Genomic DNA, 14,367 nt, shown 5'->3' with positions numbered 1-14,367 from the left:
CTGGGCCCGTGAGCCATGGCCGCTGAGCCTGCGCGTCCGGAGCCTGTGCTCCGCAACGGGAGAGGCCGCAGCAGAGGGAGGCCCGCATACCACAAAAAAAATAAAATAAAATAAATTAAATAAAATAAAATTCACCTGATGCCACTGGACACTGCAGAGAAGGTGCAAGTCAGCTCTGGACCTCTCACAGCTCCTCTCCAGTTACGCATGCTGCCAGCCCTACCACCCCTTCCCGAAGTTCAGGGACAAGGAAAGTTTTGTGGGAGTAGGTGGCGCCAGCTGTTAGATAGTAGTAAAACTGGGTGTCAGGGAGAGCGAAAGGGCCCATCGAACCCTCTGTGAATTTCTTTTTTAATTTGCACTAGAGTTACTAAAGCTATATGATCAGAATTTTTAAAGGATGCCCAATCAACATGATCTTATCTCCTATTTATTTTTTTAGTATATTGGCCAATAAATTTGCATGGACTCTTAGAAGAACTCTCCTAGCACTCCCCCTTTTCCCCTCCACTACCTTGGCCTAACTATATTCTTGTCCTTTGAATCTTAGCTTAGAAGTAATCCCCTCCAGCATGTTAAATTTACTGCCACACAACATACTGCATGTACTTGCCTGTAAACCTGTTTCATGAGAGCAATATCCATGACTTACTCATGATTAAATGCCTAGATCTTGGCAGAATGCTGAGCACATGCTAGATAACTGTTGAGTTTAATGAATCTGGCCCAATCCTTTACCATGCCCCAACAACATTTTATCATGTTTGCTTTACTAGGTGGGAACAAGGCACTCCCCGCCCCACAAGACAGCTTGCTCCAGATTTAGAAAGTTCTAGATATCAGACAAATAAGTCTTCCTTAAAATGGGCTTACAGCTGCCTTCCTGTAATTGTTTCCACTCACTGGCTCCAGTTCTGCCTTCCTAAGCTACACAGAATAAGCCCAGTACCTATTCCGTCAATCAATTCTTGAGCGTTTGGAGCCACATCCTCCCTTCCCAGACTGGGCGAAGCTCCTTCTCTTTAGTCTTTAGATCAAGCATCTGGATACTTATCAACACGTGTGAAGTATGTGTTTTCCTAGTGAATACTGTTTATAGGAAACCAAATAGACTTCAGACCCAAAAGAGGTAAGACATTTCTTAAGGCCAGCAATTGCCTGTTGCTTTTCTTTATATCTACTTCCCAGGGCTCAATAGATGTTCAAATTTAGCTATTTTGGCTATTCTTTTTCTTTTATTGTATAAATGTGAAAAGACAAGCATGGCTCCACAAAGTCTTCCCCTACATTGTCCCTCCTCATCCCCACCCCCAGCCCTGTTGGAAAGAATTCATTGATCCTTCAGGTACTTTCACAGCCCTTTGTACAAACCTATGTAAGAGTCCTGATCACACTGTATTATCATGAAGTTTCCTGGATGTGTCTATTTCCACACTAGACCATGAACCCCTTGAGGAGGGCAGGGTCTTATTTGTTATTGTATCACAGTACCTAGCACAGTGCCTGGTACCTCATAGATAGTCAATATATGTTGCAAGTAAGTGCCATAGAGTATCTAAGCTAAAAATACCTTATTTGTACACAGGATGCCTTGTCTTATCCATTTTGAAAAAAGGGATAAAGTTCTGCTTTGCTGGGCCATTTGGGGGCAAGAAAAGATGACTGTACCTATATCGTAGGTATAATGTTCAGATATCTGGGGGCTCTCAAAAGGGAGTCTTTGCAGGTTTTCAGAAGAAAAGGTATATATTTTTTATGCTTCCGTGTAGTAAATTTGCAGAGCACAGGCTACGCCCTGAGTTGAGTTTAATGGCATGACGCTTCATTGAGGGCACTCTGATATTCCAAAACATGATGCCTGGAGAGTGCAGAAAATGTCCTCGCCCCTTTAAGGAAACCTCTGTGGGAAACAGCAATCCAAGACAAGACTCCCCCCTGGGAGTCAACCCTTACAATGAAATTTCTTTCTTTCTTTTTTAAAAATGAATCTCTATAGTCACTTTAATCTTCTGTAGCGACCTAATGGATTGGTGGGTTAGAAGTCAATAGCCATGAAAAGCTTTTCCCAAGAGGTATCCTCACAGCTGCTATGAAATGGGAAATGTGTGTGTAGCATGGAAGTGACGGGTCAGGGAGACTTCAGTTCAAAAAGAACCAGAGGGTACTAGAATTTCATTGAGATGCCCCCAAGGACAGACACTCAAATTTACAAAAGTGAAGTCCAGACAAATTCCATGGCAACCATCGTTAGGAGATGTGGGGTTAGTAAGAGAGAAGAGAGTTGGGAACAACAGATGAGCTTTTATCTTATGGCTATTGCAAAGCATGTAACTGTCCATGTCCCTTTTGCAGTTGGCTGTTGAGTGAGCCAAATCTGTGGTCCACCCTTAGGAAGTGTGAGTTTACATTCTGTGTACAACCTCTTTGCTGAACTATCTTACGTGTCTACCTTATCTTTATCAGTCCTCATAAATTAGTTTGGGAACAAAGTCAGAAATAGTGGAAACTCTCTGTACACAGGGCTTGTTGCCTGGTGGGCTTCTCTGGTGGGACAGTAGGCTAGAGATCACTAATTCTTTGCATGCTCGGGCTAGATACCACTAATTCTTTTCTCTCGGGCCGATTGGTTTTACCAGAGAGGCATCTTCTGATTGCCTGCCTAGGAGTAGAGAGGGACTTAAAGCCTCTTTCCCTGTCTGCATGTGCTTTCAGAACCCAGTGGGGAAGGGGAACTAGGGAAGAGGGTAGCCACTGTTCAGTTGATGTCCTCTTGTGATTTCCCCTTTGGTTGTCCCTTTACTAGATATTAGTGATGGGGGAAGGGTGGTGGACTGAGGTAAGCATGTGTTTTCAACCTACCACGAGTAATTGCAAGTCCTTCCAGGGATGCCAGGGCACGGTGGGGCCCTGTAAGTGATTGCATGAGCAGGAACATCAAGTATGACCTGTATCAAGTATCCTGTATGATCTGGAGGACACTCCGCTGAACTTTCTCTTTGGAAACACAGCTGCTATTCTTCAGGTTACCTACCATTCCTTGGACCATACTAACCTAGTATATTCCTGGGGGACTTAAAAGATCCATCAGTGAAAGTTCCAGAAAAGGGCCAGACACTGTCTGCTATGTAGGTTCTAAGCCACCCCCAATTGATCTGGGGTGGCCTCAGCCTGCAATGACTTGAAGCAGGATTTTGGTTCCTCAGCTGGAGATTGAAATCAGGCCACAGCAGTGAGAGCGCTGGACCCTAGCCACTAGTCCAGTGGCCAGTGACAGGGCCCCTGGCCTGTTGTCTTTGTAGAAATGAATTCCCACAAAGAGACAGAAAGTAATGAAAGAAGTGTTTATTAAGAGGAAAAAGGGTACGTGTGAATAGACTCACACGGGTGGGCTCAGAGAGAGTTGTGCCCTGTGGTAGTTTGAATCACTTATGTGGGGCATTTCTTCCAGGTTTCCTTTGGCCAATCATCTTGCTTTGCCTGGTTCTGAGTCCGTATTTGGTTTGTCTCAGTGTCCTCCCCTGTGTGCTTGCACATCTCTTAGCCAAGATGGGTTCCAGCAAAGAGGCCTATGGGTAGGTTGACATCACTCCCTTTTTGACCTCCAAGGAGCCTTTCTGCTCACACATAGTCGGGAAGGTCTCCTTGACCTTGAGAATGAGAAATATGTGGTTTCTCTTTTATCTGGGCAGGGCCCAGCCTCTCCTATTATCCTCCTGCCATTATCTTCATCTTGGAGTCTCTATCCACAGGGGACAGCCTCCAGCTGCTCAGCCTGGAGCCCATCTATCTCCTGCCTCACAATCACTAGGGACCCCATGGTCTTTGGAACCATTATTGAGAGAGGTTTGGGTACACACCAGGACCGTCCTGGTCCACTTCCTCAAAAGGGGTGCTCCAGATTAGATTTCTGGCTAAGGTCCTGCTAGGGGTGCCTACTCTCCTTCTCTGTGATTATCAACTCTAGAGAGTCCTAGTGTCCTCAGGTGACCCCCAAGCAAACTCAAACCCAGGAAGCTCTGGGAAGCTGGGAGAATGTGGAGAGGCTGCCCACATCGTACGAGGCACATTTCTACATACCAGGGATACAACAGGGAAGAACATAGGAAAAAATCCTGCCCTGGTGGAGCTGACATTTTCAGGGGGATGAAAGAGAGCTTAAATTTAAAGGGAGCAAGACCAATTTTAGGAAAAACCTACCCACTCATTCTAATTTGGTAAGAAAAATAAATACAAGGGGTGCATGTAGGCTTCTAAATCTTAGGAAACACAGGTCTTTATAAACTCAAAGAGTGAATGTGGTGGCCACAGGGGAACAGAATGGCAGGTTAGCCGGTCAGCAGTGAGTCAGCAATGTTCCCTGAGCCCCTGTGAGGTCTGGACTGGATGTTCCTCTCCATCCATTGCTGAGCTGGTGATCTAACATTTTAATTTTTCACAACTGCACTTTCTCTATTGGATACAGAAACACAGGTAAAGTGTTGTACACAATGCTCAAAGGATAAATGCTGATATTACAGCCACTGTAATGAACTGTCCTGCTTCTCCCACTTATTCAAGTCTTACTGTGTACACATACGTTTCCAGACACACTCCTCTTATCTGAAACTTTGTTCCCTTAAAGCACTTGGATTTATGCTCTAGATAAAATTTCTCATTTAACCCCATAAAAAAACATTTGGAAAATTGCGGTCTCCTTTGACTGTTTAGGGTGTTGACTTCTTTAGTTATCTTAATGCAGAGATCAGGTTTAGGCAGGTCTGGTAAAGGACATTTGTTGAGTTGGGGTCATCCAGTATCCATTCATCCTATTTCCAGTAATAGGCCCTGCTCTCATTTTCTTTGGGGAATCCACACTCCCTTATTCTTAAACCATGTAGATCAGATGTACACCACCCCTCATCTCCCCGTGACACCATCACCCCCGCTAAAGCACAAGGGGTGAAGCATGTCAACTCAGCTAAGCCGCTCATTCAAACTTCCCACACACAGTGATTGACCTAAGGTACCAACACACGTTCTAATCAGAACTACGGAAATGCAATGAGACCTCCTGTGGAAATGCTAGGATAGAAACCAGTGTTCTTTCCTGATGAACCTGAACCTCAGACATTGGAAGACCTATGGCCACAGACATCTTGAACCAGGAGGACACTGAGAATAGAGCTAAAATTGAGGAAATAGAGCTGAAAGGGTGAGAGAAAATAGGAGAGACAAAGGATATAAAAGGAAAGGGGAAAGAGAGATTGGATCCTGTTGACGTTATATGAGCCCTGGATCGAACTGTGCTGGAGCCTGGAGAGAGAGCCCTGGACTTTTCAGTTACGTGAAGCAATCATCTCCCATTTCCACTTAAACCAATTTGCATTACACTGATTGTCATTTGCTAAGAAAGAAGCTTACTTGATAAGCTGGTGTGGCTACCAGCAGAATGAGGAGGAAAGGATGCCTCACGGATGTGACTTGAAGGACACCAGGTCCAGGACCAGCTGACCTGATGGGAGAGAAGTGCACACATCAGACCCTCCTGGTCATCCTACAGGACCTGGGACTGCTGAGAGCTTGGAAAGAGGATACACTGTTTGTGTCAAGTAACACTGAGCCTATAAATTTGGAGAGGACATGTGATTTGAGAGATTGCAATTAGGATAATAACAAAGTGCTTCATAGGTAGATTTCCTAAGTCTCTCAGATTCCAGAAAGGAAATGATTCTCATAGGGTTCTAACACTTGCATTCATCAAAAGATCACTGGGTCAAAGGAAAGAACCCAGTTGCCACATTCTAAACCCCAGAAACTCTATTTAATGTGAGGTACAAAGTAAACCACTGTCTTAGCTCAGGCTGCTATAACATTAAACAGGTGGCTTAAACAACAGACATTTATTTCTCTCAGTCTGGAGGCTGGGAAGTCTGAGATCAGGATGCCAGCATGGTGAGATTCTGGTGAGAACCCTCTTCCTGGCTTGCAGACAGCTGCCTTCTTGCTGTGTCCCCTCATGGCAGGGAGAGAGGAAGCTCCAGTGTCTCTTTCTTTTCTTATAAGGGCACTAAGCCCAACACGAGGGCTGCGCCCTCGTGACCTCATCGAAACCTAATTACCTTCCAAAGGCTCCACCTCCTAATACCACCACATTGGAGGTTAGGGCTTCAACATATGACCTGGGGGGAGAGGGGAGGCAGGGAACACAAATGTTCAGTCCATAAAAATCACCAAGATGCTGCAGATATTCAGAAGATTCCTGGCTGGTGTAGCTATTTAAATTTCGTACTATTACAAACCCCTTCTGGTTTTTCAGAGGCTGCTGTGGCGATTTTAACAGCTGAGATTCCAGACCCTCAGTTTCGACCCAGCACCTCAAACCAACGTGCCCCATTCTCATGGAGTCGTCAGCTTTCCTCTGCGTTTTCCTCCCTTCCTTCAGTTCCAAGTTTGGCCCTGTTTTCTAAATTGGTATGCTGCCCTTGGCTGCTGATCATGGTGACCTGCTAAAGGGGCTTAGCCAAGAAAATAAGCCTCGTTCGTATGAAAGACTCCTGCTGGAAAAGCTTAACTTAAACCACATTCCACAAATCACACCACCCCCGGAGAACCCTCCGTTCTAAGAAGATGACTGCACTTTTTGTCTATTAAGTAGAGCTCAAACTCCTGTAAATTCTGTCAGGGATTCTCCATGGGATAATGAGATTTGGGAATAGGATGAACACCAGAGTATGTATCCCCAAAGTTTCAAAGAATTACTATTCTTTAAATCCTGTTTTTCATTTTGTTAGAAAATGAAGTTAAAGGGACAGCAAATTACTCACTGGCTTGTTTGCTAATTAAAACAATCTGGAGCAAAAATTCCATCTTTGGTCAGCTTGAACAAAGCATTCTCTACCCAGTGATGTACCCTTAAATTCCAGAGTGTGATTTCCATCTGGTCCAAGCCAAAAAGTAAAATAAAAGAGAAGAAAACTAGGCAGAGATTCTCATCTTCTCTACTAGAGTACACTCACTATTGCAACAAACAACCCCAATCTTAGTGACTTAACATTAGTCAATTTTCTTTCTTGCTTATGCAAAGCTCAGTTGTCTGTAAGGCGGACAGTGTAGTGGGGCTACCGTCTTCCAGCTGAGCCCTGGGGTTGTCGCTGCACCCTCTGCTCCTGGCCAGCAGATGAGGGCAGGAGGGAGAAGAGGAGGAACACACAGGAGGATCCAGGGGCAGGAGTCCCTGCTAACTGCAAGGGAGGCTGAGAAATGCAGTCCCACTCTGTCCCCAGGGAGAGGAGGGCATGGGCCCTCTAGCTGGACTCTGTAATCTCTGCTCTGCCCATCACTCTAAGTCAGCATACAGGCTTCTCTTCTGTCTTCTATGTAGTTCTTCTCAAAATCACAATATTTGCCTCCTATTTTGCAGTTTGTAAAGCCCTTGCCTGTGCACTATTTTACCAATCCAACCATTTTAAAAGACGGTGATTAATGTCAATGATTAATCCCCATTTTAATGACGAGCAAATTGAGGCAAGAGTGAATGAGGAACAGAGCTGGGTCTGAAACCCCAGGGCTTGTGGCTCCAGCTGCTCTACTTCCCCAGGGGGACAGGGTAGCGAGGTGGCCAAGGGACCTGGCTCAGGCACCAGACTACCAGGCTGCAATCTGAGCACTGCTACTGGTTGACCACATGATCCATGGCACTTGTTGACTCTCCAGCACCAGTTTACAACGTGGGGCAATTGGAAAACAGCCCTCGTAGGGCCACTGATGAAATTCCAGCTGGTGATGTCCAAGGGGCCTGCAAAGCACCTGGCTTCTGACCAACATCCTCAATGATTGCTAACAGCACCCAGGGGAAGAAGACTAAGAAAACATCCAGACTCTCGTAGGGCCCCTGCTTAGAGCTCCAGGGTTTGCCATTGAATAACATTTTCATAAATTTCATTTCCATGCAGAGAAAAAGCCCTTCTGGCTGCATTTTCACTTTTCATCACCACAGAGGGGTGCCCTCTGGTCTCTTGGTGAGGGACCCGCGGACTCAGTATTCTCTCTCCAGGCTTCCGTCATGACAGCCCTTCATTAATTAACAGGATGCGCTCAACCCAGAGAGGGAGACTCCAAGACTGGAAACAACTTCTGAGGGTCCCATGACGAGGACCCATGCCCAGGGACCCAGCCCAAGGTGGCCTTCAAACCGGGGACTCACAAACACTTGGACTATTTCATTTCAACACCGTGGGTAATTACTAATGATACCAAGACCCCACCAAGTTTCCGTAGACTCAGTACTTTACAAAGACATTCCCCACTTGACTGTCCCACACTTCCCCCATGAGGTAGACATGGAAGATGTTATTACTGGCCAGTTCTAAGACTAAGGAAACTGAACCTCACTTTAATAACCTTTCCAAGGTTGTATGGTTATTAAATAGCAGGGTCAGTACTAGAACCTTGCTAGAATATAAAGCGTGACTGCCTTTCTTCGTATGCAGTCCTCAGATGCAGACTCTGGACAAGGATTTGGAGGCAAGTAGTTCATTTTAGAGACGATCCCAGGAAGTGGAGAAAGGAAAGAAGAAAGGGAAGGAGCCAGTGTGTCCCCTGTAGGCAACTGTGCAGCTCATCCCGCTGGGGAGCTCTGGAAGATGGTATAGAACATGCCACCCCAGGGATGCTTGTCCTGTAACCCCCATCTGTCATTGGCTAGGGGTCCCAGGGACATTAACTCCCGGGCCCGTTCAGCCTACCTCATACCCAGGCTGAGAGCAAGCCTCTGTGTGGAGAACCCTGGGGCCTGCAGTAGGATGCTTCTGACATGAGCCCGGACGGGGGATGTGAAGGGGAAATGGGTGGGGCACCCACAGCATCTGCCGGGCTCAGTGTGGGACCAGAGGCCTCCTGGCAGTGTCCCCTCCTTAGCCCCCAACCTATTCCCGCTGACAATTTCTACAGGGGGTCCATAATGGAGACTGGATTTTCTCAAGGGCTGCACATGTTTCCTGAGAGAGACGGGATTGGAGATAGCTGATGATAGGGATGTAGATTGAATCCAGCTCTGCCATTTCCTTGGGTAAATCATCTTAACGTCTTAGAGCCTATTTCTCCACCTGTAAAATAGGGATAATATATATTGCGGTGGATTTGGGGGAAGATTAAAAATAAAAAACTAAAGCGTAAGCCCCCATGACAGCAGGGACCATGCGTGTTGTAATCATCAATGTATTCCCAGCATTTAACACAGTGCTTGGGAATGAATGAATGAATGAAGAATGAATGAGTGGAAGGAAAGATAGAAGTAAGGAAAGTGGGGGTGGAGAGAGAGAAAAGAAAGAGAGACAGAAAGAAAGAAAAAGAAGGAAGGAAGGAAGGATGGAAGGAAGGAAGAAAGGGATGATGTCAAGTACCTGGTCCACTGAAGGCTCTCAAAAAGTGTTGGTTCTCATCCTGCCTTCTGGCTCTTGGCCTGGTGGTATACTACGTTATAATAGCTGAACCAGGAGAAAATGAAACCTTTAAACTCTGATAAATATTGTTGCATTTCTCAGGCGAGCCAGAGTATAAAGTTTAAAAAGTGTTTCCCTAAAAAAGAGGCTCAATGTCTCTCTAGCTGTGGTCTGTCAAGCATTGGGTGGACTTGCCCTCTCTCCTCCCCCTGTCTCCATCCTGTGGTTCCTTCTCCCACCTGGACTGGTGGTTTTTCGGCCCAGGACTGCCAGGTGCAAAGGACAAGGGCTGGGCAAAAACTCCAATTTTCTTCCTGCTTTCTGCACCTTTCCTTTTATGTCCTGCCTGCCATGCACCACCTCTGCTCACCTCTCTCCTCTCCTATATCCCACCTTACCCTGGCAATGTACCCCAGCAGTGGACCCCAGCACTGTTCCTCAGCAGAGTACCCCAGCTGTACTGTGAAAACTCGCCTCACATGAGAAAACTCGCCTCACGTGGAATCTCCTACTCATCTTGGGTCCCAGTGAATGTGGCTGTGAACACTCATATCTCCCCCAAAGCCAGAAACACGCTCTGCATTGACAGTCGTAATGACAATGCTGAGACACCCCAGGCTGATTCACTCATCCCACAAGCCTTTACTGAGCCACTGTCACGTAGCCGGCAGTGTGCCCAGTTGTGGGGAGACAGTGGCAAATAAGATAGAACCTGTCTCTCCTCTCACGGAACTTGAAGCCTCGTAGGAGAGGCAGATAGTCAACAAGTAATCACCAAACAAATACATATTTACAGAGTCACATGAAAGGTGAAGGACACGTACAAGAGCCTGTAGTAGGGAGACGACGCCTCACCTGGGCAGGTTTGCTGCAGAAGTGGCATTTGGTATGCAGAGGCTAACTAAGGCAAGAGGTATGAGCAGGAGATGGGGACTGCCTGGTAAAACCCTAGAGCAGGAAGAAACCCACTATGTGCCGAGACCTGAGAGGCCCATATGACTAAGGCACCGTAAGAGAGGAGCATGGGATGCCAGTGAAGCCTGAGAATTTCAATGACCTGTCCTGAGGTCACACAACCGGGACATTTGGGGACTGGACTGGATCCTGAGCTGGATGATGTAGAGCATTATAGGTTTAAGTCATTCATTCCATGGACACTTATTGAGCACCTACTGTGTGCCATGCACTGTTTTCGGCATTGAAATAGAGAAGAAAATAAAGTCTCTTCTCTCAAGGAGTTTGATCTTTGTCCAGAGCCCTGGAAGCCCCAAGGAAGGATTTTAGGCAGGAGGTAACAAAATCAGACCTGTATGAGAGACTGGGCTGCTGGCAGCGTGGTGAAGGGTGCAGAGACCAACTGGAAGGCAGCCCGGTGGTCAGGGTGAGAGCCAACAGCAGCTTGGCCCAGAGAGTGACAGAGGACATAGAAAGAAGTGGACACATTCCAGAGACATTTAGAAGGAAACAGTTATAGCACTTGGTGATCCATTGGATGTCAGGGTGACGGTGATAGAGACATCACAGGTAACTTCCAGGTCCCTGAAGATATGCAGTGCCTTCTGAATCACCTAAGAATGGATAGTCTGTGGCAAGGTAGTGTAAATATTTGGATTCCTAAAACCATGGACACTGGTATGGGACACCGTAGTTAACCAGAACTCGCCCTTTTCTCATCTACGTTTAGCTTAGGATAAATGAAAGGTGCGTGTGAGGAGGGGGTGTTATTTGTACTGGCAGAAGTATCTTTGCTGATAAAAAAAAAATGTTCAGAATGTCCTTAATCATCATGAGGGTTATATTAGTTTCCTAGGGCTGCCATAACAAATGACCACAAACATGGCAGCTTGAAACAACAGAAGCGTATTTGCTCACAGTTACAGAAGTCTGAAATCAAGGTGTTGGCAGGGTTGGTTCTTTCTGGAGGCTCTGAGAGGGAATCCACCCCATGTGCCCCCCTCCTAGTTCCTGGTCACTAGCAGCAATCCTTGGCCTTCCCTGACTTGCAGATGCAAAACTCTAATCTCGACCTCAGTCTTCACTGGCTTTCCCCTCCATAAGGTCTCATATAAGGACCAGTCATTGGATTTAGGACCCACCCTACATCCAGGATGATTTCATCTCAAGCTCCCTAACTTAAATACATCTGCTAAAACCCTATTTCCAGATAAGTTCACATTCATAGGGTTAGGACTTGGACATTTTGGGGAGATACCCTTCAACCCATGACAAGGAAATAACCACAAATATTAGGAAATATGATTGCAGGAAACAGACTCGGAGAGAGACATTTCTGGGTTTCAAGGATGTGCATAGAAATGCACCAGTTTTCTCTTTGTTGCTAAACATTAATTACCATAGTCTTTTTTTTTTTCTTCTTCTTCTTCCCAAAGTGCCTTAGAGGAGACATGAGGTTTCCATAGTTCTATCTCACAGTTTATATATAAACAGAGGAAACAAAGGATTTGTTTCATTGTACATGGCCCTGGAGATTTATACAAATTATTTCAAGCTAAGACTAATTGTTTAGTTTTAAGGTTGGTAATTTGTGTGCCTAAGAGTAAGAAAATAACCAGAGATTAAAGAACAGCTGTAGATGAATTAATTTTATCCCCAATCACATGGCTGAGAGCTGGAAATGTACCAGGAGAAAAAGCAAATATATGAATTGAAAATCTTAGTCATGTACATCAGACTTAAGCTGATCATTTCCAATCTATTCCCCATTGCAAAGAATAATAATAATAACAGCTTACAATATTGAACGTTTACTTTGTGCTTGCCAACTACTTTTCAAAGCACTCTACATATATTATCTTATGTGATCCTCACAACAACGCTATGACAATTATCACCCCCATTTTGCAGAAGAGAATATTGAGGCAATAAGAAACTTGCTCAAGGTCACAAAGCCACTAAGAAGTAGAGAGGCCAGGATTTGGACTCAGGCAGACATCAGAGCACCTACTTTAAATCAGTATGCAATTTTTAAAGTCTTCTTTATTTCAAAACTGTATAATAACCACTATTTTTTTTTCTGCTTAAGGCAAAAATGTTGGATAAATTCCTGCCAGTCTCTACCAAGCTCCCAAACTTCTAATCAACCTTCATCTTCCTACCTTCCAAAATGATCATTTGACTGTATTTAATGTCTTTCTACAGAAAATGTTAAGTGTAAAACTGTTTTTTAGGGCAGGCGGTCTCTGTTTGCATATCTAGCCAGTATATAAAGGACTTCAGACATCGGGGCAAGGTCACATAAAGGACAGCCTCCAAGATTAAAACCAAGAAAACTCAGATTGTGGATTGTGTTTAAAAAAAAAAAAAAAAGGATGAGAAGAAACCTGCTGATTAAAAGAGACTTAAAAGATATAACAATTTTTTAAATGATCAAGTCTAAACAAACCATAGTGTCCACAGATGCACACCGGGTAATAAAACTATTTTTAAAAACACAAGAAAGTGATAGCAGTTAAGTCAGCAGAGTGGTTACCTCTGGGGAAAGACGGGGTGGCGATTAGGATGGGGCATGTGGAGGGGCTTCTGGGTGTCTCCCCAAGTACTATCTCTTGTCTTGGGTGATGGTTACAGGGAGTTCAATATGCTCTCCATGTCCCATTAAACCATTCATTGGCTTTATGTGGTGTTCTGTGTCTGTGTCTTCTTTTACCTTAAACAGGTTTTATAATTTAAGAATAATTTAAGCATATTATTTACAAATACAGAGGTAATCAGGAGGAACGGCTAAAACAGGAGAGGGTAGTTCCTTCTAGGGGGTGTATGGCTTAGGGGTGATGAACTCCTATATTTCATTGTAAATCTTTTGATGCCGAGTCTTGCTGATTAAAAGAATTAATTAATCTTAAAAATAATATAAACGAGGTATAGTAAAAGCTTACCTGCAGGACTGTCAAAAGGATTTAATGATGAATACGGAGCACCCAGCCCAGTGCCTAGCTCTTAGGAGGCACTCAGTAAATGATGGGGATTCTATTCCTTCTCCCATGCCAAACTGAGGGATGGAGAAATGTGTCCATGGATCCCCAGCACTGCCTGGCACATAGTATGCACTCAATATATATCTACTTATTGAATGAATAAGTGAATATAGGGGTCTCTTTATATAATTCAACGTATTTTCAACATAAGCTCCCTAGCAAACCTTTGCTAGTTCTGGCTGTGAGCCAGCTCGGAAATGCCACATCATATTAAGGCATTTATAATTAGTGTGAGGGAGGTATTGAGGCAGGGTTCGATTAAAATATTTCAGAGGAATATAGCCTCTCTGCCCCCAGAAATAGTTGAGTAAAAAAAATATTAAACTCTAAATCGCAAAAGTAACATGTATACTACAAAAAAAAATTTTTTTTTGGCCACACCCCATGGCTGGTGGGATCTTAGTTCCCCAACCTGGGATTGAACCCACACCCTCAGCAGTAAAAGTGCAGAGTCCTAACCACTGGACTGCAAGGGAATTCCCAATATATTAAAATTTTTTAAGCTGCCTTTTGCCCCTCCCCACCACACCCCTAAATGTGGGCTGGACTTAGTGACTTGTTTCCAAAGAATGGAACAGAAGAGGAAAAATAATAACATTACAGTGGCCAAGTCTGAGATACTACCTTAACCCAGGGACCAAGATTATCATCTACAGTGATAAGTCCTGTTGATGGCTAACAATGAGAAGGCGGACGCCTCCTCTCTGTGGAATTCTTTCCCCAAATTCACGACCTCAATCTAATCATGAGAAGGTCAAAATTGAAGGACATTCTATAAAAGATCTGACAAAACTGTCAAGATCATGAAAAAACATGGTAATTAGGGGCTTCCCTGGTGGCGCGGTGGTTGCGCATCCGCCTGCCGATGCAGGGGAACCGGGTTCGCGCCCCGGTCTGGGAGGATCCCACATGCCGCGGAGCGGCTGGGCCCGTGAGCCATGGCCGCTGAGCCT

Source organism: Physeter macrocephalus, chromosome 7, assembly GCF_002837175.3.
Source record: "Physeter macrocephalus isolate SW-GA chromosome 7, ASM283717v5, whole genome shotgun sequence".
NCBI lineage: Eukaryota > Metazoa > Chordata > Mammalia > Artiodactyla > Physeteridae > Physeter > Physeter macrocephalus.
The sequence above is the reverse complement of the archived record's forward strand: the minus strand, read 5'-3'. Positions refer to the sequence as shown.